The sequence below is a fragment of the Numenius arquata genome, chromosome 1 (genome assembly GCF_964106895.1).
Source record: "Numenius arquata chromosome 1, bNumArq3.hap1.1, whole genome shotgun sequence".
Taxonomy (NCBI): Eukaryota; Metazoa; Chordata; class Aves; order Charadriiformes; family Scolopacidae; genus Numenius; species Numenius arquata.
The window spans coordinates 72,416,971-72,443,211 of NC_133576.1; the positions used below are offsets into that span (position 1 = coordinate 72,416,971).

Here is a 26,241-nt window from a genome sequence, read left to right on the forward strand (position 1 = left end):
ACTAGACAATGAAGAATATTCAATTATACACCCTCCAAATACATATTTAATTTCCCATGTTTCCAAAACTGTCTAATAATATTAGACTGTTCCTCTTTCTCACTCTCTATCTGTATATTTTTTTTTTTTTCCTTTATTCTGATTCCTTCTTTTGTATTGAAAAATTGCCTTCACCTCTGGAATCACTACTATTAGTGTATTTCATGGAACCATTGGCTCTCCTATAAAAGTCCCTCACTCTTCATGACAGCTGCTCTTGGCCCCCAAATTATTGGACCTAAGCCAAAGTTCTTCACAGTTCAGCAATGTTTGTTTGATTCTTGTCATTCCATCACAGAGATGTTGATAAGATCAATAGAAAATACCTTATAAAAGTAACCTTTTACTCATTAAAAGAAGATCAGCAGTTTCCTTTTTGAAAAGGAAACATTTTCACTGAAAATTTCCATAGTTCTAAAATCTCTAATTAGTTTCCAACTGAAACATTCATTTGTCTTCCAAAAAACCTGCTTTTTGTTTAGTTTCACTCCTCTGTCTCTCCCTCTCTTTGCTTTTTAAGAATTTATTTCTTGTTTGTCAAGGAAGGCAAAACTCTAACGGTGCATACATTATTTTTGACTCTTAATTTTCCACTAATTTCCCAATGATACTCTAGTTTGTAAAGTTGTAGCATGCGAAAAGAAAAGGAGGCTCCTGGAAGAACTGTACAGTTGCCAAGATGGCCCAAAGCTGTTCTCTCCCTCCTTAGACATGGATCTTTGCTCAACACGGTACCTTTTCGATGATCAAATAGCAGAATTTGTCAACCCCACTGTTCTTAGAGCCAGTTCTGAAATCCAGCCAGAAAACTCTACTGTTCTAGTAACTACTAGTTTGCCTATTAAGTGATATGGGATAACTGGGTGTCAAGTAGCCCATGGTCTGCTCTAGCAACACACACTGTCCTGGATAAATTTCAATATTTCAGTATTTCTTTCACTGGCAAGTGGGTCTAGCTGTCTGAAAGACTGCCTCTCACACTGCAAGATTTTTCTGCTGTAGAAACTAAATCCAGTGAAACACAACTTTCTGGGACCAGAGCCAGGTCACTCTCAGTTCAGTGGCCTTATCTTTGAATTTAGAATTAAGAGTTCATGCATGTCTCCTTTCATGAGAGGCAAACCTCATTCTTTCAGTGATCCATCCCCTCAAATATTGAACTGGTGCTACCAGTAGACTGCATCTTTGCACACATGATGAGATTTGCTGGCAAAAATTGCTGTAGAGTTTTATTCCTCCTTGACTGAATATCTGTCACTTCCAAACTGATGTTAATTGATGCCTCCTTGCTGTGGTGGTGGGAGTTCCAGAACAGATGTTAATACAGCGATGAGCATGTTAAGGAAATTTAAAATATAAAAAGACTATCTTCTGCTTACAGGCTATATATACTACTGCAGATTTATTGAAAAACAAAATAAAGAATATACTTAGCTGCTGGGGGTGGGGTCTGAGAGTAACACATTCACTGCATTTCTCAAACCAAAGCTGTATGAATAGACCTAATTCCTTTCCTCCTTAAGTAGCATTTTAAATGTACCACATTTCTTTTTTCTGCACCAGGTAAGCATCTGGGATAGTAGGGCCTACCCATACACTGTTTTTTAATCTAGCACTAGCATCTAGCATGAGAGGTACAAGTCAGCTGAACTTAGAAAATATTGCCGTTAAATAATTACACAGTATCTTTAAATTATGGCTTACTGTTTCTGAAAATGACTGTATCATCCATCAAAGTATACTGTAAGCTTTTTAAATAAATGTATCATGTAAATGTATTTTGTAAGATTACATGCAAATGCATTTTTTTCATTTGTATTCATATTTAATCATAAGTCCATTATTTGAGATTCAAGATGGGATAAATCTAAATGGGAAGCTTTTATACTGCCCTGTAAGTTATACGGTATAGTTTAATATTAAGATTTTACTAGACAGTTACACAGTACTCAGTTTTAATACGGAATACTTCATCATGTTCATTATTGCCTATTTAGAATCATGTAAACTGACACTCCTGAAATAAGCAAGCTTTAAAACGTTAATATAAATGTTATGCCTCTTTTAATTGCAATAGACATCTCATTAAGTAATTTAATGCCGATGGGACCTCTTACCAATACACAAAAAACATACTTTGCCCAGCTTTTATATACAGTACAATATGATGGAAATATTTTTTTTTGCCACAGTGATGTTCATCAGCTTTCCCCTTGTTTTCCATACCCTGCATGAGAAAGCCCCAGAAGCAGTCTGCCTTGGCGGGCTGGGTTAGTTGGCTCAAACCAGAGCTCCTTTAGCAAGGCTGTACCGGCCTGCTCAGGATTAACTAGCACTGGACAAACGAGAGCTACCTAGACCATGGCCATGGTGGAATTAGTTCTTCATCTAGGTGGAGAGAAAAACATGCATGACATTTTCATTAGCCTAGGAGGCAGAAACATCTGGTTACTTGGTTCAGCTCATCAGCAGGAGAGCCTGTAGTTGATTAGCCCTTCTCTCAGTAGTAGGCGTTACTACAGTCAGTGGGAATTACTAAACATGGTTTCAGGGGACTGACGTTAATTTGGCTTGCCAAAATAATATGCAATTTTTTAAGGAGTTTGTGTTAATTAGTTGTATAATTTGATGTGATGTGATTGGGTTTGCACAAAGAAAAGCAGAACAGGGTTTGTTATTAGAAGCTGCAGTAGGAGAATCAAGAGGTGGCACTTAAATAGTGCACAGTATGAATTTGCAGCGGTGAAAGGCCTTAGTTCATGATCTAATTATACAATGGGATTCCCTTTCTCAAAAGCTAAAAGCCTTTTAATTCATATTTTTTATTTTAAGATGTTTTATTTTGATTACTGTACTATTAATTCCTGTGCACCTACTATTTTACCACAGATTAAGTCAATTTGGATATCTCATTTTGGCCTGTTTTGTATAATATCTCACTTTTAGCAGAAAAGGAATATGTAAAATGACGAAATTAGGCAATTTATAGTTTGTATAATTCCTCACTGCATCTCTCTGCCTGCCTTCTACTCTTCATTCACTAACTCTTTCACAACTATTATTGGCAATTTAGGCTTCTTTGCTACCTGTGAAATGGTAATCAGTGGTAGCACTGATGTCAGAATTACAACTTCCGCCAGGCTAACTGGTAACTCTGTGGTCTGGGAACTTAGATGAGGTAGTCAACATCCTCTCATTAAAAGAGTCTGCTGCCTGCCGGAAGTTGGAAAAAATTTTGGAAGGTTGCACCGAAGGGTGTCTGCTGAGGGTTCTCGCTGAATGAAAGGGTTGTTGGGGTTTTTTCCTCAGGATTTACTGACTATGGGATTAGACGACTGAAGAAAAATCTCAGAAATAACATACCCTTCCACATTTCTCTGTTCTTCTCATCTTCCTTGTCTATTTGGGTGGCAGATTCTTTGGGCTGACAGCTATTTCTTCCTACGTGTTTGTACAGTGCTCTGCACACTGAGTTGCCAGTCCTGGTGGTGACCTCCAGGCACAGCTCTCATAGACATGCTAGTTAATTAACACAGAGCTCTCTCCCATTCTCTGCCACCCCCCACCTAGTATTTTAACATTTCATGTAACCGCCATGAGGAACAGGGGGCAAGAGTTTATTATCACTATTTCCATGGGAAAGTCTGAAACTTATGGTATGAGGTATTAACACTATCCAAATTTAGTCACATACTTATTCAGGAGATTTGTCTCCTTAAGCTGTTTGTGTTGTTAATGGCTACTGCTTCAGATCACCCCTGAAGAGACACTGTCTTCCTCCATTAATTGTCAGGTGCCAGAAGTCAGACAGCATGGACAAAACTCAGGAATTCCATTTCTATCCTACTGCAAAAAAACAGCTTGATAGATATGTTTGAAACTCTCTCCCCACCAGGGATGGCCAAGGAGTAGAGAGAAACTTATTTGCATGTTGCTTGAGAGACATCCTCTCAGGACTGAGGTTTCCTACAAACTTGCCAGGCAACCGGGAACCTTCTTACACACTGCTGAAAGCTTGCCTGAACCTTGCATGCTGATGTGCAAACTTCTCAGAGATGTTCACAAATCTCAGAGTTGCCTGAAATCTCCTACAATGCAGGTTTTCTATCATACAAGGTCCCCTTATAAATGTTTCACAGAGCTCTCCTCTTCAAGTTTCTAAAAAGAGGCACTGCATAATTTATGGGATGCTCTGTTCAACATCCAACCCCTGTGAAAAAGCCCTGTAGTTTAGGTATGACTTCATATAGAATAGTGAGTCCACCAAACACAGAAGAGAGAAGAGTCATAATAGACTCTTTGTCTGAATCGTCAAGGCTTGGGAGATATGAGCTTACTAGCGTGAAGTTTTTAAGAGCCCTAGGTACAGAAAGTCTGGTGTCAAAGGAAGCATGTGTAGTAAGTAGTGGAGTAGAGTTGGTATTACACGTAAATAAGAGGAAAGTGTGCGAGTACAAAAGGCTGTAATTCCATTGAGCGGCTCTAATAACAGAAAAAGGAAAAAAAAAAAAAAAAGAAAGGATGCCTGGACAGATTCCAGGTAATTTCCATTAGGTTCAGTGAGGGTGCTGGTGTCCATAAGGGAGGCTGTCTGTACAAAGCTGAGCTGTCTGTCATGGGATCACCTGAACTCTTTATGGAATTAGAGCTTTATAAAGCTCACATACTTGTTAGTTATTTTCTATTCAAATATCGGTTATTACTGAAATCACATTTGTTTACCTTGAGCAGTCCGTTGGTACATATACAGCAATTTATAGTTACTCTTCAGGCCCTTAAGCACAGTACCTACCATTCCGACCAATGTTGCCTGCTTCTGTTATGCCCTCAATTATCTGCTGCTCTTTGACTGTTGTTGCCTATCTTATGCTTAGCTTTCAAGCTCAGGGAGAGTGAATTTCTGTATTGCTTTCAAGCTTTTGCAGAATGAGTTTCTGTATTTTGTTCTGCATTTTCTACTCCATCTATCACAGCTGTGTCCATGACTGGGAATACTAGGAACTACAAAAATGCTAATACTGAGCAAGATTGATAGGAGAGAATTAATGCATCTGAGAAACACTAAAAAATAAATGTAATTTTGTTCACTGAGGACACTTCATATAAAAGGATGTTGTAAGGCCAATGGTTTAATTACTTGTTGTAAGACACTCAGAAACAGTACAGTAAACAGACTTGAAAAGTTCCTCATTATGATCAACCCCTGTGCTCTATATGTTTAAGTATTTCTTATATCAGAAATACATGCCACTCAACCCATTATTAATTTACAAAAAAAAAGAAAGAAATTTCTTTGAGGAAACTATTGTTTTAGGTCCAATTGACTTCTACAGTCTCATAGTACAACTACAGAAATATTTCTATTGATGTAGAAAGGTTACACCTTTGCTTATTTAATGAAAGATGGTAGCAATTAATGGAAAACCAAGGCATAAGTACCATGCTAGTAACTAGGATTGGTTAAGCTAGGCTATGGAAATCTATATTAATTGTAAAAGAACTTTGAGACAGGTAAATTAGTTCCAGTGAATATGAAGAAAATTTTCAGATTTTACTTGGATACACGAGAAGAAATGGATATAGATATTAATAGTGAATTGCTTTTCTTATCAAAACTGCCTTTTCTTTGTTTCTCTCTTTCCCGTCCCCTTCACTTCACCAAGTGATATCAGAAGGACTCAAGCCAGGCAATTTTGTAGGAAGCCTGAGAACAATTGCTGGATGAATGCATTTTAAAGTCAGCAGTGGTGTCGATACTGAAGGAGATACAGAACAGACAGCTGAGCTTTACCTGGAACAACAAGGCTGTCATTTCTTAGGCACCAGCATACACTGAGATATTCCCATATGAACTTCTAGACTCATGAAATGCAACAGCAGGGTTTTCATCTGTGTCAGTGGCACTAAAATTTCACCTGATGTGTTCACCCAGAATTTTCCTGGAGGGCTTGTTGTACTATCATTTTTGTTCCTCTTACCCACATATATTTTCCTTGTGAAGTATGTCACAGCTTGGGAGTGCCCAGTCCTGTGAAAGGTACACTAGTCAGGGTTGCCTAACTCAAAAGCTTCACAACAGAAATCACAAGGAAATCTAGTAGAAGAGTAAGTACTGATAAACAGAACAGTTGATTTAAATATGCATCTCCGTTTTCTTTATAGCTCATTATTTTAAGACACCCTTCATCTTTTGAAGCAGGGCTGAATTCTCCATGCTTCATCTCATTTCCAGATGTGATGACTCCAATGTTTAAGTTAAATTATAAGTTCAAATAACAGTTTGAGTGGACACTTTCCTCCATTTAAAAAAAAAAAAAAAATCCAAAAAAAAACCCAAACCAAGCACAATTAAAACTTGTTGAAACTTCTTATTCTAGCAGTCAAATTCAAAAGGCCAACAACTTACATTTAGGAAATACTGTTTATGTGTACTTAACTCTAAAATTACCCATTGTCAAATAAGACATGTATAAACATTTGAAAATGAGTTACCATTCACATGGATTTGAAAATTCTATTTTTTAACTGTTTAGCCACAAACTTTTTCCTAAGACTATTTAAGATTCCAGCTCTCTACCTTAAAAATTTCCTAAGTTTTATTCAACCATCCTCTGATGTTTGGATCTTGAAAAGAACTACAGAACGACATCATGTCGTGGCTTTGGACTTATGACACACCAGTGTCGCAGGTTAAGTGTTTTATTTGAGGATCTGCAAAATGTCAAAACAGAGAACCAGTAATGGGCAATATAATTAGACTGCGTCACAAGATGTTTGTGGAAAGGCAGGAAAATAGTCCATGCAACCTTAACTTTCATATTCCCGACTTCTAAGTAATATGTGTCTCATCTAGAAGAGTCCAAATATAGATCTGGTATGGAATTGAGCAGTAAGATCCCCAAATTAAACAATTAAGTAATACAATTAAAAAGCTTTTTTTTTTAATAAAAGTTGAAGAGTAATGAGGCAACAAGGATTCACCGTCTGGCAACATTTCATTATGAAACTCAGTTACACAGCAAAACTATCAGTTTTCCCTTGTTGCTTTCCAAGAAAATGCTGTTACTTTCCAGAAGACATTATGCTCAATTAATCCCTAGTGGCATCGAGGGATGCTAGCTGCGTGTTCCTCCACCAGAAGCATCCTGTGCACAGCGAAGATGGCAGGCTAATTTGCACAGCTTCCCTCCAGCAGGGATTTTGCCATTAGACTGGGTGTAACTCCAAATGCTATATTTACCTCTAGCCTTCCCTTCCCTCTACCCATTATGTAATGCTGAGCTATTTGTTTACATGCAAAATCTGATGACATTACAAACTTTCCCTGCTCTTTAGACTTTTTTCTTCCCCTCAATATTCACTTTTGCTTTTTTCCCTGTCACCTTTGCAAAACCTGCCAAGGAGGAAGGGTAATTAGCCCCCAGTAAGCCTGTGTTCCTCGGGCTAGGTTACCAAACTGCCTAACTTAAAACTGACTCCAGTATCTCCATGCTGCATGCAGTCACTTCTGTCTTCTGACTGCAACATAGACATAAATTTATCTCAAGAACACTTTGGAGGGGGAGGCTGTCTTTTCATTACATGCTCAATATCCATTATAATGGAACCTGGCTTCTAGTTCAGAGCCTGAAGGCATATCACAATGCAAATAACAGACAATAATGATAATAAAAAGAAAATTTTCATCACAAGAAACTTGATTAGTCTCCTGCATCCTAGGTAAAAGTGTCTATATTTATATAAAGTTTTACAATTTTTGTTTTGTGTTTTTAAATACAGTGCCAGTTAAGACTAATTCCCTATTTCCCGATTTCCATGCAGATATATTTATGTTTCAGTATTCCAGTGAGTTCTCTTGGCTGATGTTTGAAATTCATCTCTAAAATTACTGTATCATCCCAAATTTAAGCTTATGGAATCTCCACAGCAACAATTTTATCTGGGAAACAAATTGTTTGTTAAATGGAAATGGAAATGATCAACTATGTGGATTATTTCTTGTGATATTCTTGCAATACAACTCTTTCATTCACATGCTGTTAGAGACTTACTGTGACATGCAGCAATGTTTTCAAGATGCCCTACAGCTCCCAAAGGTGTCATCATGAGAATTAGAGGTCTCAGCAGTTTCTTGATGGGATGGGATTTAAAGTAATATTTGTACATTACTTTCTTGTTTGAACATTACCCCTAATAGCATATCCAGCTATATCTTCTTTTCTCTCTTCACTCATACAGAGATGGGGAGAGCCTGCAAGAGGAGCAATCAACTTGTGGTAGACTTGCAGTTTTGAAGAACAGATAATTCAATCACTTGGAGGTCTGCTCTGGATCAGTAGTATCAGTCCTATAGCAACTGCACATGAGCAGGAATAAGTTTTCTTTTAGGTTAATTTTCTACATGCCACAGTGCCCCAAATTAATGATATAGGCTTTTATTTTAGTATTTACGTTACTAATTTGGTCCAAGTCCCTCTTTGGCCTCCATTATGCAGTAAAGATAACTGATTATAGTAATGAAATAATTTAAGAAAAATCAATAGAAGAGATTTCTATGGCAAAATAGTTGTACATACACAGATATCCAACAACATAGGGAGAATACGCATAAGTGCCCCTTTAATCACTTTCATGGAAATTTATATGCAGATCTGCCCTAGCTGAATTAAATTTTAAGAATAATTTGAGAAGATTTGTGTTGTAGCATTCTTTACGGTAAATGATTCTGTGGGAATTGATTCTCCATTCAATAACAGCCAGAGATACTGCTGCCACAATTTTATGTAGACTCTTCACTTGGAGTTTCCTAAAATTCATTGATATATACTTCATTGTTACTGAGGCTACAGCATTTAGACCATTCTCTATTGCTGGCAAGTCAGTGCTATTTGCTTTGTTCAGGGTGTGGCAGAATGTGGCTGAGTCTGGGATGAACGTGGTGAGAAAGTACCATCAAAACACTGAGATCAGACATGCATAAACCACTAGTAAAAATATTAGTGTACCTACTATCACCTTAGTGGAAGATTAAGCATGCATTTGTTTCTACTTCATTAACATGTAATGTCTTCAAGGGGCTGATGACAGACCCATCCTTCCTGGATTTTTCGTCTTAGGGGCAAATCTTTCATCTTAAAATGGAGGATGTTTCACCTTCTCTGAGCTTCCCAGCCTTTGTTCCCACCATCCTCCCAAAGAAAGCCTTGTTTTCTTCTTCTACCTCTTCTCCTGTGAACTTGCCCATCTGTTTCTATTTACTACCAGATTCCCCCCTCCCACACTCCCCATACAGTCAGTGAACCGCACAGTACTCTCCTCCTGCCTCTTCCTCCCCCAGGAGTTTGCCCATGGCAGATCTCCCTCCTCTTCCTGAGGACCCATTTCCCCCAGCGAGGGAGTGGCTCGCAACAGGCTTGCTGTCCCCAAGGTTTGTGTGGCAACTTGCCTCTGGGCTACAAGAGATTCCCAACTGACCTTGCAGCTCTGCCGACTCCCCGTCAATCCCTGCCACCCACCAGCTCCTCTGCTCAAGCCTCAGGACACAGAGCACAACAACACAGCACATGGAGGCGTCTGTGCTGAGGGATGTCATCAGAGGCAGTGTAAAACGGATGCTGTCTCTCTAGGAGGACATCCCACTCTCGGGCACACATCCACACATGTGCCTGCTATGTTTCTAGCACAACCGCTCCTTAATGAGTGTATTGCTTCTTGCTCCCTCACCTGTTTGTGTGTTGGTTTAGAGCAAGACATTGCTTTCTTAAACACTTATGCTTAGTGCAGAGACCCTGCAAAGCCAAGGCCACACAGCAATAAAAATGCTAGTAACAGGTAATGAATGGGAGACTTCAGAAATAAAGGAGGGAAACAAAGCAGAAGGTGACAGGATAAATATTTGCAAAATAATAGTAGGGGTCAATGAGGAACTTGAATCCTCCCTCTCCTATCATCACATCAGGGTAAAGAAATACTGCCTGAAAGTAAAAGCTGATCTTTGGAAAGTCATGAAAAAAAAAAAAAATATTTCCCATCCCCCAGCCACAGTGTATAATTAGCTTGTGGTAATAACTGCCCTTGTGTGACACTGAGGCCAAGTACTCTGTAGGACACTTACACAGATAGTACAAAATACTTGTAGTTATCTATTTTGTAAAAGTGACACTAATCCCATGCTTCAGGCTTTAGTTCAGTCTCTGTTAAAGACAAGGAGACCTGATACACTGCTACTTTCAGAGAGATTGAATATTAGACCTGAGAGACCTATCATCTGATGCTGTGTGGCATTTTCTATAGGAAAGAGAGCAAGGAGGAAGCAGAAGGCTGGAAGGCAAAGAAGAAAAGTGTGGATAAAAAAATAAAAAAGATCCATCAGAATAAAATAATGGTAGAGAAAAGGTCTAGAGCTGATGTTTAGGTAAAACTCTCTTTTACTTTGTTCCAGTTTAAGTTTTCAGTGGGGCTCTCCGGATTTTTTTTATTATTTAAAGTTATTTAAAGACTATGTATTTACCTGTGTTTTATAGAAAAATGCTTTTGAGGATCATATTATTTGACTTGGAAGCTACCTCCATTATTTACCTAGGTTATTATCAATACACCAGTAAGTCTGATTTTGTTCCCAGTTCCATCTACAGTAATATTGATTTATTACTACAATTAATTAATCCTAGAAAGGAATGTCCAACAAATAGCAATTTGTGAAGATCAGATACTATGTGCTGTTACTGTTAAGGTATATATTTTAAAGCTCACTACTTCTGCACCAGGTGTAAAGACAAAAAATCATCCACTTTAAATAAAAGGCTTTGAGAAAATATGATTAAAAAGTATTTAATTAATGCATAAAATAGGACAGATAGCAAAAGATTGATGAACCATTCTGGACAGGATAACAAGCTAAACATTTATTCAGGTTTGAACAACTTTGCTTTGATTTTGTTCCTCATGCCTTCCAAGGGTCCTCCCCTGCCAGCCAGTCCCCAAGAAAGAAAGACAACAGAGTTAATAAAAAATATTAAGACAAAGTTTATATTTTATACGATACTGACCCATCTGAAACCATAACTGGATGTAATCTTACATGGAAACGTGAACAAAGCGGCATAAAGTTGATCAGTGGCATTGCATTAAAATGCATTTGCAGTGGAGCTATTCTGAAATGTGTTGGAGTTACTCCTTTCCAATATTTGTTGGACTGTTTTTAGTCCAAGTGAACTTGGTGTCTTTCAAAAATTTCTCCTTCAAAAAAAAAAAAAAAACGTAACCTGGAAACAGAGTGCCTCCCTCCCCAGAAATCAGAAGCATTGACTGCAAGAACGGTACGTCCACCAATCAAAGCAGCGCTCCACAGTGTAATTTTTAGTCTGTGTTTTCAGTTTAACTGGTAGCTTACCGTTGTTTTGAGAAAAACATAGTAGGGAGTGCCAATGAAACCTTAAAACATAGAAAATTAAGTCTGGGACAGAAATATGCCATGCACACATCCGTCTCATTGAATTACTTTAGTGTTTCTAAGTTTTGCCTGGTGTTCATGCAAGACAGTAGTAATTGCAGCATAAACAAGTAAAGAGCAAGTATATCTTTATTTGGGTTACTCAGCTTTCTATCCTACTGTTTTCTCCTTTATATTAGCCCCTATTCCATGCCCCAGGGCTCCTTACCAGCTCCTCATTAAGGCATGCACCTCCTTGTGGCTCCCTATCAGCCTCCTGCACTGCAGCAATTAACCCATTATAGCACCAAGTACACGACTGTTGCAGCGTTTATTCAGATTCATAATACTCTCTCATTGCATGCCAGGTTTTAAAATTAATTTTGAAGGAAATGAGAGATGTGTTGAAATACGTCAGGTTTTTACCAAAAATAGATCATGCCATACTGCTCTCGTAACTTTCTTTCATAAATAACGGAGTTTTTTCAAAGAAAAGAAATACAATAGATCTCACTCCTGTGGGCATCCGTAAATCACATTATAGGGAGTTGTGGGGGGGAGGGGTATTATTTAAACTAGAGAAAGCAAAGATCTGTAAGGAACTGACTGAAGAAGAGACTACTGTGGGTTGTGCTGAAAAGGGATCTATTGGAATGGGCAGAGATTAGTAGTGGAGTCCTACACAGACTGCTCTTAGGACTGATAATTTCATGGGGTCATTATTTTCATTAAATAACTCGATGATCTTTATGGTTCCTTCCAATCTGAACCATTAATAACCACACTACAGAAAAGGAAGTAGATGCTATTGAGATTTGGTGATTACACAAAGCTAGGAAAAACAATCAATATTGAGTTGTAATAGTGCAAGCAGAGGAAGGGGAAGCAAAGGAATAGGAAGGGACCAAGTGAAATTCAGGAGTATAGTCTGAGGATGGTACACATCAGAACACAAATAATGAAGCAGTGGGTTTAGGCACCCAGTTTGGATGGACAGCATTGCTTCAGCTGTTGGCTAAAAAAAAAGAGATACAGGTTAGGTACTTAAACAATTTGGATCACATTCCTTGCTAAAAAGAAGGTGGCTGTGAGCCTTAGATAAATTGTGGCTATGAAAAAAAAAGTGTGATGAAGGAGAGTTATCTGGGATTGGTGGAGTTTTTTTCTGGTTTTCACTGAATGCTGTTGCTCTAGACAAAGTACAGGCACACAGTGTACAACTTGGGTCACCCGTGTGCGAGAAAATTAATTCAAACTGGGACAAGCACTGAGAAGGTAGAGGCAGGAGGAGGAGAGACTATTTAATAAGGGAGACTAAAAGTGCTTCACTTGTTTACACAAATAAAACAAAGGCTGAGAGGGAACATAACTGTTGTCTATAAATATACATGGAGGGAGAAGAGCTATTTAAAGGATGATGTTGACATAAGAACAAATGGTTATAAGATGTCCATGAATAAACTCAAACAGGAAATTAGGAGGAAGCGCTGGAATGAAATCCTGGAGCAGCCCTCCAAGAGTAGGGGGAGCAAGAAACTTCGCTGGTTCCAGTGTGAAACTTGAGCACTTCATGAAACCAATTATGTGACGTGTGGTTGACAGCAAAAGCTGGGGTTTGAACTTGATGCAGGAGGTCCTTTTAAATCCTATTTCCTACGTTTCCAGGGGAAGCTGATTTAAATCTTCGGCAAGAGATGTCTTAGATGCTGATAACAATAATTAATACCTTACACTCCAGTAATACCCCTCCATCTAAAGACCACAAAACACATTGAGCACATGTGGGAATTAAACATCTAAATATCCACCTGTGTTGTTACTGTTATTTTGCAGCCAGGAAATGGGATGTCCTGAGCAACTCTTTTTGGATCACTTAGAAAAATCTGTAAAAATGAAGAATAGACCTCACAGATCTCCTACTCTTAAGAAAAAAACCTATAGTTCTGAAAATTGTCATCATGTTTTCAAGGCTTTTTAATTCCAGAAAATGTATGAATTGTATACAATTGCTTGTACAAAGCCATAAGCCATATGCTGTTTAGCTTAAAATGTCAATGAACGAGTCAGTGACAACAAGAAAATGAAGGTGTTTGTAAATGTTGCGTTTAAAAAGCATTTAGAAAAATGAGAGCGGTCCTCCAAAGATGTACACATCTTCAAAATCAGAACAATGCAGTATTTCACAGTCATTAAATAACGTGTCACGTAGCTACAAACAAAAATCATATAGCCTGAAAAAATGTTGTTTTCCTCTTGGGCAGTTAGAACAGCACCGGTTCTGTGTGTGTTAATTCCCACTCTGACTTCCACCGGGAAAGGTGCCAGGGGTGGCGAGGGATGCAGAGAAGTTTCTCCCTGGCTCTTCTCCCTGCCCTGAAACCCTTCCCTCTCAAACCTGCAGAACCCCAGCCACACTTTGCCAGCATGCAGACAGGCATCCGGGAGACCGAAGAGACTGAATATGCTGGTTTGGCTCTTTTCTGAGAGCTTAAAAGTCCTCTGACTTGTCCCCAGTCTTCCACCCCCATCAAGGGAGGATAAGTCCGCCCTGGTTTCTTACTTGCCACAGGGCTGCTTGCACTGTGCTGATCCCTAAGTAGTGAAACACTGCATATAGAAGTGCTTTCAGAGGAAGAGCTGATTTGCACAATTCCCACCTACCAATATCCTCCTGCTTCTTCCAGTGCCATATCAGATGTTGGATATGGCCCCTGAACAGAGCAGTAAGGCCATTGCCCACAACTCCTTCAAATTCCTCCCTTCTGTGGCCTCTGCCAGGGCTTTTATGAGCCCCAAGCAAAGGGGAGACAGCTGGGCTCCCGTGCCGACGTAAAGCCATACCCCCAAATGACAGACTCTGCCCAGAAAAATATATACTCTAAGTCAAAGGAAACCACACACATGTATCTGAGCACAGAAGTTGGCTCCAGCAGTGAGCAGAACCTGTTAAAAGCAGGTGCTTGAAACAAGACCAAGTACCTGCCCAGGGCAAATGAGCTTTAAAGCTGAAGACTACAGTTCAGCAAACGTGGGGTGGGAAGCAGTGTCGTGCTGGGGGCAGGGAAGGATGGGAGATTTTTTCAGTCACCTGAATACATTCTGTGTTAAGAAAGTCAGTTATCTTCTAGCTGGCTAAATTTTATATATGCTTTTTTGTAGTTGGTAAAGACGTAACTGTGTAGCGGACTGATGGTTAGACTGCCCACACCCTTCACACGCTGCTGGTTCTCCTGGACTGTAATGTCTCCAGTGGACAGTACAAAGAGGCTTGTTTTCCCAAAGTTCAAAACAATGAGGCCCTGATCCTTGTAATGCCACACAAATAATAAACAAATCATAGGAATTCCTATACACAAAAAGGCCAGATTCTGTCTATAAAAATATGCTCTGTTTAAGTCAAAGGAAATTGCACGTGTGTAGCTGAGCACAGAAGTTGGCTCAAAGCCCACTTGTAACTAAGCCATGCATGTGAGGACAGAATAGAGCCCATTGTCTCTTGAGAGATTTTTAATTTTTCTTTGTTGTTCTCTGAACATGAATTACTTAAACTGAAAAACAGAATTTTTCTCTAATGTAATGTGTCTCTGACAGGCAATATTTTTTTTCTATTGTTTGGTTGGGTTTTTTTAATCTGTTAATTCCCACTTTAGAGATTGCTGAGAGAAAGTAATGTATGTCTACAGTCTCTTCTTATAGACCTATGCAAGGAAAATTTAATCTGCTGTGGATGATGCCTGGGGCAGCCTCTAATCAAGTTCTGCCCCAACTTATTTCATCCAAGACAAGGGCTGAAGGGTTTCCTCCCTCAAGTTCCCACACAGCTTTTTCAAGGCCACACTTTGCCACGTACAGACTATAAGATAGACTGCGCTAGAAGACAGAATGGAAAAGTGTCCTTTCTGGTTTTCCTCATCTTACAATATAGTTTTATTGCCCTTCCCTTGGTTTTTGCCACTGCCTCTTTTTAAAGGCCTTCTGAAGAGCAAAGTGAAATATAAAGATTAATACAGTTTCCAACCACATTAACTTTCCTGCAGTTTTTCTGCAGTCTTAGCACAGCGATGCCAACTCCTTCCTATTCCTCCCCTCTTTACCTCCAGCATTTTCTCCTTGTGTCTCCAGAAGATCTTTGCAGAAACCCAAACAGAAGAAAAGCAACATGAAGGCTTTTTTCCCTACTTTGCTGCAGAAAGATAATAGTGTGAGAAAGATGTTTAGCCTAATATCTCTTTGTGGCTGCTGCTTCTGCCCTGGGACACACTGGCATATCATTTCAGATCAGCTTTTTTAGAAAGATCTGTACATATTTTTGATTGGAGAATCTGCCTTCGTTCCATATGGGGCTCCTAAAATCTAAAGAGGAGCTGGCTGGAAATCTTGAGGAGTGTCCATCTGTCTAGAAGCAACCTAGGACCAAATTCAACAGCCAGTCTTCTAGACCTTGGCCCCATTTCCTCCTCTCCCAGCCTCACTACCACCCAGAAAGGGTTCCAATGAACAGGCAGAACTGCTAAAAATGAATACCCAGCTTGTGTTAACAATCTTCATCTGTCCACTCTCTCACATCCAAAACCCCAATATCAAAAACAAAGTTGTATTCATTTTGGTTTCAAAGCAGCTTAGGTAGAGCAGAAGAAAATTCAGAAGCTTGATAAAAACTGCAGAAATAAAATAGCTGATGATGAGCTGATAATGTATGACTTAAGCTTATTTTACCAGCATTTCATAATACGGTGGAGGGAAGGAAGCATTGAAAGGGCAGTTGTTTACTTATTATTTGCAACTTGAGCACTCATTTGATACATATTAGAGGGCTCAAATGCGACCACATTAGAGGCTAGGAGGTGCACTTCGCTGTGAGCTTGTGGGAGGTCTTGTGCTTGAAGATGCTGAAGTATTTTGCTTTTAAACACTTTGTGGTTGTTTTTTTTTTAATAAGAAAAAAAAAAAAAGAGTTATGGGATTTAATTAAATTGGTGGTCTGCTGGCTTTTTCCAGTCAGAAGTTACACGTAAGCTGTCTCCTGTATCCCTCGCTCTTCCTCTCTCCTCCTCTCTCTCCTTTTCCCTTGAAGAAGGTTTTGCTAGGCATGTACATCCATTTCAGAATCTAATCATAGACAACTTAAATCTTTCCAACGTTACCCACATTAGTAATTGCAAAATAATAAACATGACAAAATTCAGATTAATAGGGCATCCTGCGCAACTTGGATGGCGGGGAGAGCCCTCTGGAATTCTAAGCGTAATAGGTCTGTGTTTATTTCTCAACCGACGGCATAATGTGACTGATTTACAAGAGTTTAACTCAAGTGTTAATCTGACAGTGACGAAGAGCTTCTCAGTGGCAGAATCACTTACACTATCATATTAGTTGCCTCCTCTATTAAAGCAGTGTGGTCGATAATTGGAATGCTTTTATGTCTAGTGGTTCTGACAAGGCTCTCTTTAGGTCACATATGGGCGGTCTGGCTTGCTGCACAGCTGAACAGTGGCAAATGATTTAAACTGAGAAAGTATTGTTCTCCTCGTATTATGGAGCAAGGGCAGTTCAAGGAAAGTAAGGCTCTGCACCGGCTACCTGCTGGTGTGTAGTAAAATAAGATGGACATGATACTGGGTTGGGAGTACAATTAAATCTATTTTGCACCGATGTGTTGGTGGACAGATGAGTTTCCACATGGCAGAGCTTTATGATCTTTAAGGTAGACTGAACTAATAGATTGGTGTGGAGCGCACTGAAGTTACTAAGGATGAGAAAGCAAGCAGCAGTACATTTGAACTACAGGTTTCTCATATGCTCCACGTCATGCTGAGTTTTTATAGCTCCTGGCTTTCAAAAAGCCTGTTTCAAAGAGGTTTGCGCTAGACTGGGCATGCAGTTTTGCTCTGCAGATATTGTCGCTACCGATTTAGTGGAATGCAATTAGGAAGCCTAAATTAAGTGGTAATGGAGAACCAGCTCTTGAAACTGGGGTTTCCACGGCAACCACTGCTTACAATACAGCCTTCAGTTAGTTTTCCCACTTTATCTGCAAAATGCACAATTGAGCTTTAAAACAGCTTTGTGCTGAAAAGCGCACTGTAAACAACTGTTTGCAATGAGAGTTTTACACTGTCTTTAAATACAACAAGCTATCAAATAAAATTTACTTGTCCACACTAATACAAAAAAAAAAATCCATACAGTACAAAACACTAAAGGGTCCAAAAACTTATTATTCATTCTGGAAATTTATATATAATACAAAAATTCAAGATCTTGTGGGTCCTCAATTTGTCTTTTAAGTCTTATCATTATTCCTCAATTTTAAGACACATAATCCCATATCTCTCAGTAGTGAGAAGAACTGAGCATTTTGGTACAAATACTGCATTTATCACAATAGCAACACTATATAATTATAAAGTGCTTTTTCTCAAATATGAACTAATAAATGTGCATTTTCATTAGACTTCCTTTAACATCTAGCAATCTTTTACAGATTATTTTTCTATTTTTTCCCTTTATACTGTATTATTATATACTTCATAAATGTTCATATTTTATGGCAAAGTAACACTGTGCCATTTCTGAACTGCTTAACATTCTTGATTGCTTTAGGATCATAGCCCAACTTTTGCATCTTGTCAAATGTAACTGCAGGTGATTAAATATGCGTAAAATACGGGAAAGTGGAAAGGATGATGTTAAGGTCATATGTGTAATTTGTATTGACCGCCCTTTGTATGATAACCCCATCAAACTGAATCTCTAAGCTGATATTATGTATTTGCAACCAATTGTTTCTCCTCTGTTGTACAATCACTAGTCCTGGACTAATACTGTCAGGTGAATTGTAAGAGTTGAGATCTTGGCAGTTTTTAATTTTTCTTTTTTTTCCCCACTTTATACTTACGTGTTTTAATCAAAACAAAAGTCTAAGAGAAAACATTGTGTAAACTTCACCAAGATAATTTCAGAAGACACATCACGTAATTTTGATTTTCGGCCTATCAGCTGTTAGAGTCCTCTTTTAAGGCAGAGCTCTTTGGAAAAAGAGAAAGAACACTTAAACCACCAAAGGATCACACAGCAAGTCAAAACACACCTAATTTGTGTCTCAGCTGAAGTACAGCAACCCAAGCACCTCACAGCATTTCAAGGCTGACACCCTTGTGTGCGTGTGTGTTTGTGTGTGTGAGAGCAGCCACACCAGGTCAATGCAGAGAGAGAGAAAAAGGGTGTGGGGGTGAAGGTGGTGGGCAGGGGAGAGAAGCGGGAGGTGTGGGTGCCTTCTCTCGGGAGCCAGCCGAGAGAAGGAGGTCAGAGGACTGTATCTTGGCATCCTCAGTCATGGATAAATCTGGATTTGATATAGTCTCTGCAGACTTTGAACGTGCCAGGCAGGGAAGCTTGCCCTTCACAGTACGGGTGCGCTTTCAGCCGCGGCGATGGGGCTGCGCCTATTCTGATCTGCTCGAAACAGCCTTTTCAGCGCTAACCGAAACCAGAATGAGGATGGGAAGGCTGACTGCAAAGTTCACATCTCCTCCGCTGTGTGCTGGTGCTAATGGGAGTTTCTCCTGTGATGGGTAGGTCATAAAACACACAGCTGTAGAGAACTGTGCAGGGTGAGCAAATCAAAGAACTTAGTAATAAAAATGATGTGTGTGCCAATATTATTTAATATTAACTTGTGAAAATTGTTGAAGAAACACATCTTCGTCATATATCAGAATTGGCTCTAAAGCTGAATCAACGGATTAATAGGGTTATTTGTAATGATATTGTCCTCGTAAAGGCTTTATTATTTAGGAATCAGAGTTGGAAACTGTAATTTCTTTAATGATTTTTCATCACATAAATTAGCCTGCCTCAACTCCTCCGTCTAGAAGGCAAGAGGAGAGGTTGAGCTGGTCCCCTTCCTCATTCTTACACAAAATCTGCTCATTTGGACAGAGCCCAAATTTTAAAGAAACAAGTTCCTGGAAGAAATGCAGGATGCCAGTGCGTACAAGACTTTCACAGGGCATCTCGTTTCAACACTGACTGCCTGCATTTTATCGGAGTACTAAAGGACACATTGAAATTATTTTGTTCTGGCACCGGCGCGCGTTGTGATGTGTATGCATTCAATTGCACTTGACAAATCTTTGGGGCAAACAAAATGGTCTAATGTAAGGAAATATCTTAGCATATTCCAAAATGACATTTTTAGACCAAACATGTGTTCGATTGATTTGCCTTCTCCAGAGATCACTTTTGAATCCAGGCCAGCGATAAGCAGGGCGGGGGGGGAAGGACTGGAGGGAGAGGGGGGGGAGGCAGGCTCTCGCTGAAGGCCAGGCGGGTCAGCCGTGCTTCCGCTGGTATTTCCTGCGCGGCAGAGTCCCGTACCTAACTGTACAAATAGCTCCACATGGCACCCTGAGAGCGTGCCAGGGAATTTTATGATCACACGCCAAGTATGGTTGTCAGGTTCCACTCCACTGCTGTGTGTGTATGTGTGTGCTCATATGTGTGTGTGGCGGGAGCTAACTTCAGACTGAGTAATTACCATAATCCAAACAGGGCCTTTACCATCTTATTTGCATTCAGCCAGCAGTGCTGTTTTTATCAGCACCACTACTGAATTGTTGCAAAGTTTTAATTATCTTGACAACTCTCCTTTTTTTTTTTCATTCGTTCCTTCTTTTTTTTTTTTCCTCCCCCCCTTGGGTTGTGTTTGGATTTCAGCAGTCATCTCCCTATGGCAGCAATAGGATTTCTGCAATAGGAAGTTTTCTCACTTTTTCTTCTTCTAGTAGTAATTTATAGTATCCCACCTCAAAGGCTGCTCAGAGTGGGTACAGAGGCAGAGGGAGGCTGTCTTTATTAATTAATGCCTAGTATTTTTGCAGAAAAAGTCACTCCAAATACCTCTTTTTAAATTGTATTTGAAGCCCTGGTGTAACTTTACACGTGTGTAGCCTTGCTGAACTGAAAGAAACCATTTCCTACACAGAAAGCTACCCCCTTGCATAAATGTTTGCCAGCCAGACTAGAGCTTTAGTTGTCATGTTTTCTGTATTTCCATAATCTTTTGATTTAGGATTAGTATAAAATGTATCATGTCACTTATATTTTCTCTCTCTCAAACACTCCTCATTTTCAGTATTTGAATGCGAAGTTAGACAAATTCAACCTTGAAATAAGACACCATTTCCTAGCAGTAAGGGTAATTAAACACTGGAAGAGCTTACCCAGGGAGAAGGTGGACCCACCATAGCTTGGAGTCTTTAAAATGAGATTAGACATCTTTCTGAAAGACATGATTTAATCCAGCTTCTGGAGAAAGATTCTAGGGTACAGATACAGAAGGTCAGAAGAGAAAATCGCCAAAGTCCTTTTCGACTTCTGAGCTGGTTCACCTAGAAATCTGAGTTCAGATATGTTTTGGTTCACATTTAACATCAGTTATAACATCTACATAGAGAAATTTTCTTGTGGGAATATTAAGATGAAATATTTTTCAAAATTGTGCTGTCCGCTGCAGGCAATAAGATTTTGCTTGCTAAGTTTTGCCTTTTGTTTTTCTTTTATAAGCAGTTGAAAATCACAAAGGTTAATACAGATTAAAATATTCTAGTATGAGATCATTATGGAGGAATAGAAGGCTTTAAAGCCTGAAGATTCATGAACTGAACAAATGCAAAAATGATTTCTAGGTGGTTGGTTTCTCGGGTTCAATAAATGCTTTAAAAAGGAGCACAATTAATATTTTTCTAACCATAGAATACCATGATCGTGTTTAGCTTATCATCTTTTATGAAGTTTATGCATCAGATTGCATATAATTGCTATCAAACGGTACGATAGTATTCTCTTCATCTGAAAGATAAACAAATTCTGTTGAACAGTCATTAGGCATTTGTTTTGCTGCAGTTTGGCCTTATAAACACCTTATCCTTGTTTTCCCTTTAAAAGGAAAAAAATTAAAGGTAAGAACCATTAGGGATTTCTCTTTAAATCCAGCAATCTATGCATACTACTAAGAATCAATGCTCTGTAAACTGTCTGGTGTTCTGCAATAAATTCTAGCTTTTATAGACTTTTGCTGGGCCAGGTAGCTGCTAATGCCATAGAAATTGATTATTTGTGGTGTTCTTATCACTGCTTAAAATATCTAATTGCTTTTTCTCCACAGATTTGGATTTGGCTTGCTTGATGCTGGACGATTAATGAAGGAAGCCCTAACCGGACAAATGTTGGTCTCCTGAGACAATGTGTTGTTGATAACAGGTCTGATTTGAGCAAGTCTAGTCAAATTCAATTTTAATAGTATTTAAAGGCACACACAGGACACGTATCCCCGAGTTTTGGGCTGGTTTGTTTGGATTTTAAGTCTGTTGTGCTACCAAAGTTTATTCCCATTAGGTATTAGGCTTTGCAAAGCAGCAAAAACACATATGCCAGCTGCAGAGATATGTATTTTGCCTCAGTATAGCAAGTTTTGTTCAAAATTTGCCTTTATTCTTTCATACTTATGCAGACTGGGGTATGTAATTCATCACTGTATGACTGTTCCTGTGGAGGAATTATGGCACTCTGATTATTTTGAACCCTAAAAATTATTGATTGAGGTAAAGAAGAGACAAGAAGGTATTGCAATCAGTTCTCAATCTAGTGAGGGCAGCCTTCTTTAAAGGCAGCTAATCCTTAGCCTAAAAGCCATATGCAGTTGCTGCTGCTCCCGTAGGATTTTTCACGTAGCTGTTCCTGTGTCATTTATGTGAAGTATGAACCGTTTTCCACTGCACTACCAAATCAAGATAACCACCAAACATCAAGCCACTATCTTACTCGATCTCTGCTTTGAGCATGAAATTTAGCTCACAGCTCAGTCACAGCTCCAGCTGAGGAGGAAAAAGATCTTCCATCCCACCAGAAAAATGGACTCCAGGATGTTTCCCTTCTGCATCAAGATGCAGAAGCAATGACATCTAGAGTCAGTAGGGTCCAGAATACTTTCCTCCTTCCAAGAGCTCCCATTTTCTAGAGGCAGGTAAACCAAAGGGAAGAGGGACTTGCATCCATGCACCTTGCACCCTTGCTAACCATGGTGCCAGTCTTTCTCTCTTTGTCCTCAAAAGGGGTATTGAAAGAGACTACAGCTAGCTCCTTAAAGGTCTAGGCACCTCACTGAAGGTCTAGGCACTGCACTGCACGGCATTTTTAAGCACCAGTTTGCAGAAGTGACTGCAGACACCTGTGTTTGTTGTCTTTTAATTGCTATGAGGGAAAGGTAGAAATCTCAGAGTGGGAACAAAAATGGCTGGACAGGGAAAAGCTCAATTATAAGGACTGTACTCCAGCACGTATCTGTAATCATAGCCCTTTCCAGAGATGTGGCCACGAGCCAGCTTAGGGCCTGGAGTCCTCTCCTCAGGCTGACGCTAACAATATTTGATTCAAATAAATTAATAACCCCATTCTTGTCTTTTGCAGCATTATCAAAGTCATAGCAGTGATGCTGTAAACCAATCTTTCACCTAGCAGCCTAGTAGTGGTTTAGGCAATGTTTCATATATGAGGACATTCCAGGTCAGTTCTCTCTCCAGGTCAGAGCCTTGTCACTGCCACCTTGCAGGGACATTACTTAGCCACAGTGTTCTGAATCAGGGTGTTCCCTCTGTTGGAGAGATGCCACACTTTAAGAAACAATTTAAGGTTAGTTGATCTGGAGAAAACCAAGAGGTACCATGATTATTTTTGGGGTTTTTTTTTTTGTGCTGTGCAGGAGAGAGCAGTTGTCTGGGAGGAATTCATCCCACAAGCCAAGGCATATTATTGCTTATCTATTTTAGCCAGATTAATGTTAATATAGACTGTGCAAGTGGCTGGGTTTGTGCACCTATGGATCAATGACTTCTGCATGTTTTTCAAGCATTTCTGTAGAAAGGGCAGGAAACATGCACTAGAAACATCTAGTCCTGTGGAACGATTGCTTCCCAAAGATGTCTCCTCCATGCAATCCTGCAGTGATTCTCCAGAAAAACGATGGCTGAGGAACAGGAGCTCTGTCCCTTTCTCTCTGGATCAATGTTACTGTGTAAGAGGCACAGCAAGGAAGTCTGTTTCTCAATATTATACCTACTTGAGGCTCCTGAAAGTGTGATTAATTACGTGTGATTAATTAAACCATGAGTCATGACCTTCTTTTTTTCCTGTCACATTACTTATAAACAAGAAGGCAGTCAGTGAAGTTAAATGGTATAGAATAGTAAATTTAGAGGAAATAAAAAGAAATGAGTTGTGTTGCATGTGGTCAGCCTATGGGATTTGCTGCTACAGGTGACCATATGATAAATAGGGTTCCTTGGCTGGAAGGAGCTGGTGTTAATGCAATTACCATAATAGATGGGACCAATCCTGTGCTCCTGGGACTTCTGGGTGCACTGGGAAGGCAGAAGTGAGTCCTACTTGGCTAATAAAGTAAGAGCAAGTGTTCCATGTGCTGGGAAGTCAGGCAGGAATGTTGTTCTCCATGGACAGCAGCACTGCTCTATTAGCTTGATCTATGACTTGCCATTTTGTGGTTTGGTTGTTTGTTTATTTGTCTTTTTAAATTCCTCTGGAAAATACTGTACTGGCTCTCTCTGTTGACTGAATGACCAGCCTTGGGCAGAAGATATAGCATTCTTCTTCTCTGACCTTTATATCAAAATTGATTAACAATAATTCTTTTGCAGAAAAAGATTGACAATGAGATGTGGATGTTCAGCTTTAATGAACTCTAGTTACCAAAGTGGAAACCAGCTAAGTTTGATGGTGCAACTGACCACCTTCTCAGCAATAGCTGAGTATTTACTCCTTCTTGAAATGGTAAAGTAATGCTGTATCCATAGATAAGATGAAGAACCACCTGTTGTTTTACTTGTTTTTTCCTCTCTCACATATCATTGATTTCTTGGGACCTTTCTCATTACTGGCAGTAGCAGGATGTGTTGGCTAGTATTTATACAGTCAGAAATGGTATAACTTAGAATTAGAGCCTGTGTAATCCTGTCAAGTACTTGGAATTATTATGTTTATGTATTTTAATCTTTGTAAAGTAAGGAGTCCACTCATAATCTAATTGTTTTTGTTTATTATCATGTTTGCCATTTTACAGAATAGTTCACTGGAAGGTGCCTACTTTATATTGTTCTCACTTCCTAATAAAAGATCTTATTTAAAAGAATCTTTCTTTTCAATTATGAAAATACTTTTCTGATCTCATTAAGCCCAAAAAAGGTGAAGTGTTATTTTTCCTTTTTATTTGTGACAATACAAATTAAACACACCTATGGCGAAGTAATTACTATGTTTATTTTTTTTATACAGAGCAAGCCTGTTAACTGTGAATGTGAAGAGATGAAGCAAGCAAAAAACAAAGAGAAGTGTGAAGAGCTTTGCTGCCATATCGTCTATGACACTGTATCAGCTCCTAGTTTTAGGATCAATGAGTGAATAGGTATGTAAAAGAGACACTATTATTCTACAAAGGAGTTATTTCAAAGGAAATAAAGAAAAAAAAACTAAAAGGCATGTAAATGCATTCTCTATGTATATATAGAGAATGTATATAGACAAATACATAGAATGTATATAGAGAATGTATATGATGGCAACACCAGAGAGGGAACTTCATTTGGTCTTTTAATTTCAGTGGAAAAGTATTGCACAGAAGTCTAGATAAAATGTCCTTGATCTTATCAAGTATTGCCATAGTACTAGTATTGCCATTTTCCTGTTGAGGTTACTCATGTGAGAGAAACCATTCTGTTGTACAAGTTAAAGGTTCACCTTCTGTCCTTCATTTTTGTACTTAAACCAGATTTGGGCATTTCAATGTTCATGTAAATTGCAGCATCTTTCAGAGTTGTGCACTTCACATTATAAGACACTTTGTTAATTGTAGAGGTAATAGATATCATCACCTTTCTTTAACCATGGAAGTGCTGATTTTCAAATTACTTGAAGTTTTAATTATTGTGATTATAACTCAGTACTACCTCCATGACACCTCACATGTTAAAGTTACATCTGTGTAAACCACTTGAGGTAACAGGCAGAAATAAAAAGCTTTTTCACTGTATGTTCATAGTATACTGGAAATTGAGAGGCTAAGACTTCTTACAGAGAAGATCATCCATTGCTGTTGTTTCTCTCCATGAATGTCCATGCTACATTCCTTTCCTCCCTTACATACCAGAGCGAGAAAAATGATTCCCTCACTAGCGAGAATTCAGTGGTCATCTTTATCAGGCAAAAGTTTTGGCACTGTACAAGACTGCTGCCTTGGAAAAGATATGGGGGATGTCTGGAATAGCTGCCTTCGTTTACCCAAGGCAAGGGAAAACACTTGACCAGGAGCCATGTTCTTGCCTTTCTTCAGGCCTGGCCCTGATGGCCAAATATAGACATAAGCTGGAGTCTTCAGGCTGCCTGACATCAATTCTGCCCGCATAAAATGGCCTTTGTCAGCATTAAGTGTTGGCATTAAATGGCAGAGGTGGAGGGGTTTTGCAAAGAGCTGAAAAAAACCCTGTCGATGAATTTGCACTTCTCAGAAGTTTCTGTTAAAAAGGCGACAGAAAGGGACTAAATGAGGCAGGAGGAGAAGCAAACACAGAGGGGAAGAAATGGCAAAAATCAAGCATTAAATATTTCCTTTAACTGCAGTCAGAGATGGAGATTATATTTGACCAAACAACGAAATCCTCCGCTGCAAGTCAGGACTAAGACTGACTTCACTTTTTATTTCA

General features: G+C 39.2%; 1 long non-coding RNA gene across 1 annotated transcript in view; it reads left to right on the forward strand.

Annotated features, from left to right (window-relative positions):
* Window positions 1-24,989, forward strand: part of LOC141467157 (uncharacterized) — a 192,422-nt gene extending 167,433 nt beyond the window's left edge. The window contains exons 10-12 of the long non-coding RNA XR_012463328.1: window positions 21,639-21,733; window positions 24,184-24,316; window positions 24,818-24,989. This is a non-coding gene — a long non-coding RNA (uncharacterized lncRNA). The remainder of the gene's footprint in view (window positions 1-21,638; window positions 21,734-24,183; window positions 24,317-24,817) is intronic.
* The last annotated feature ends 1,252 nt before the right edge of the window (window positions 24,990-26,241 follow it).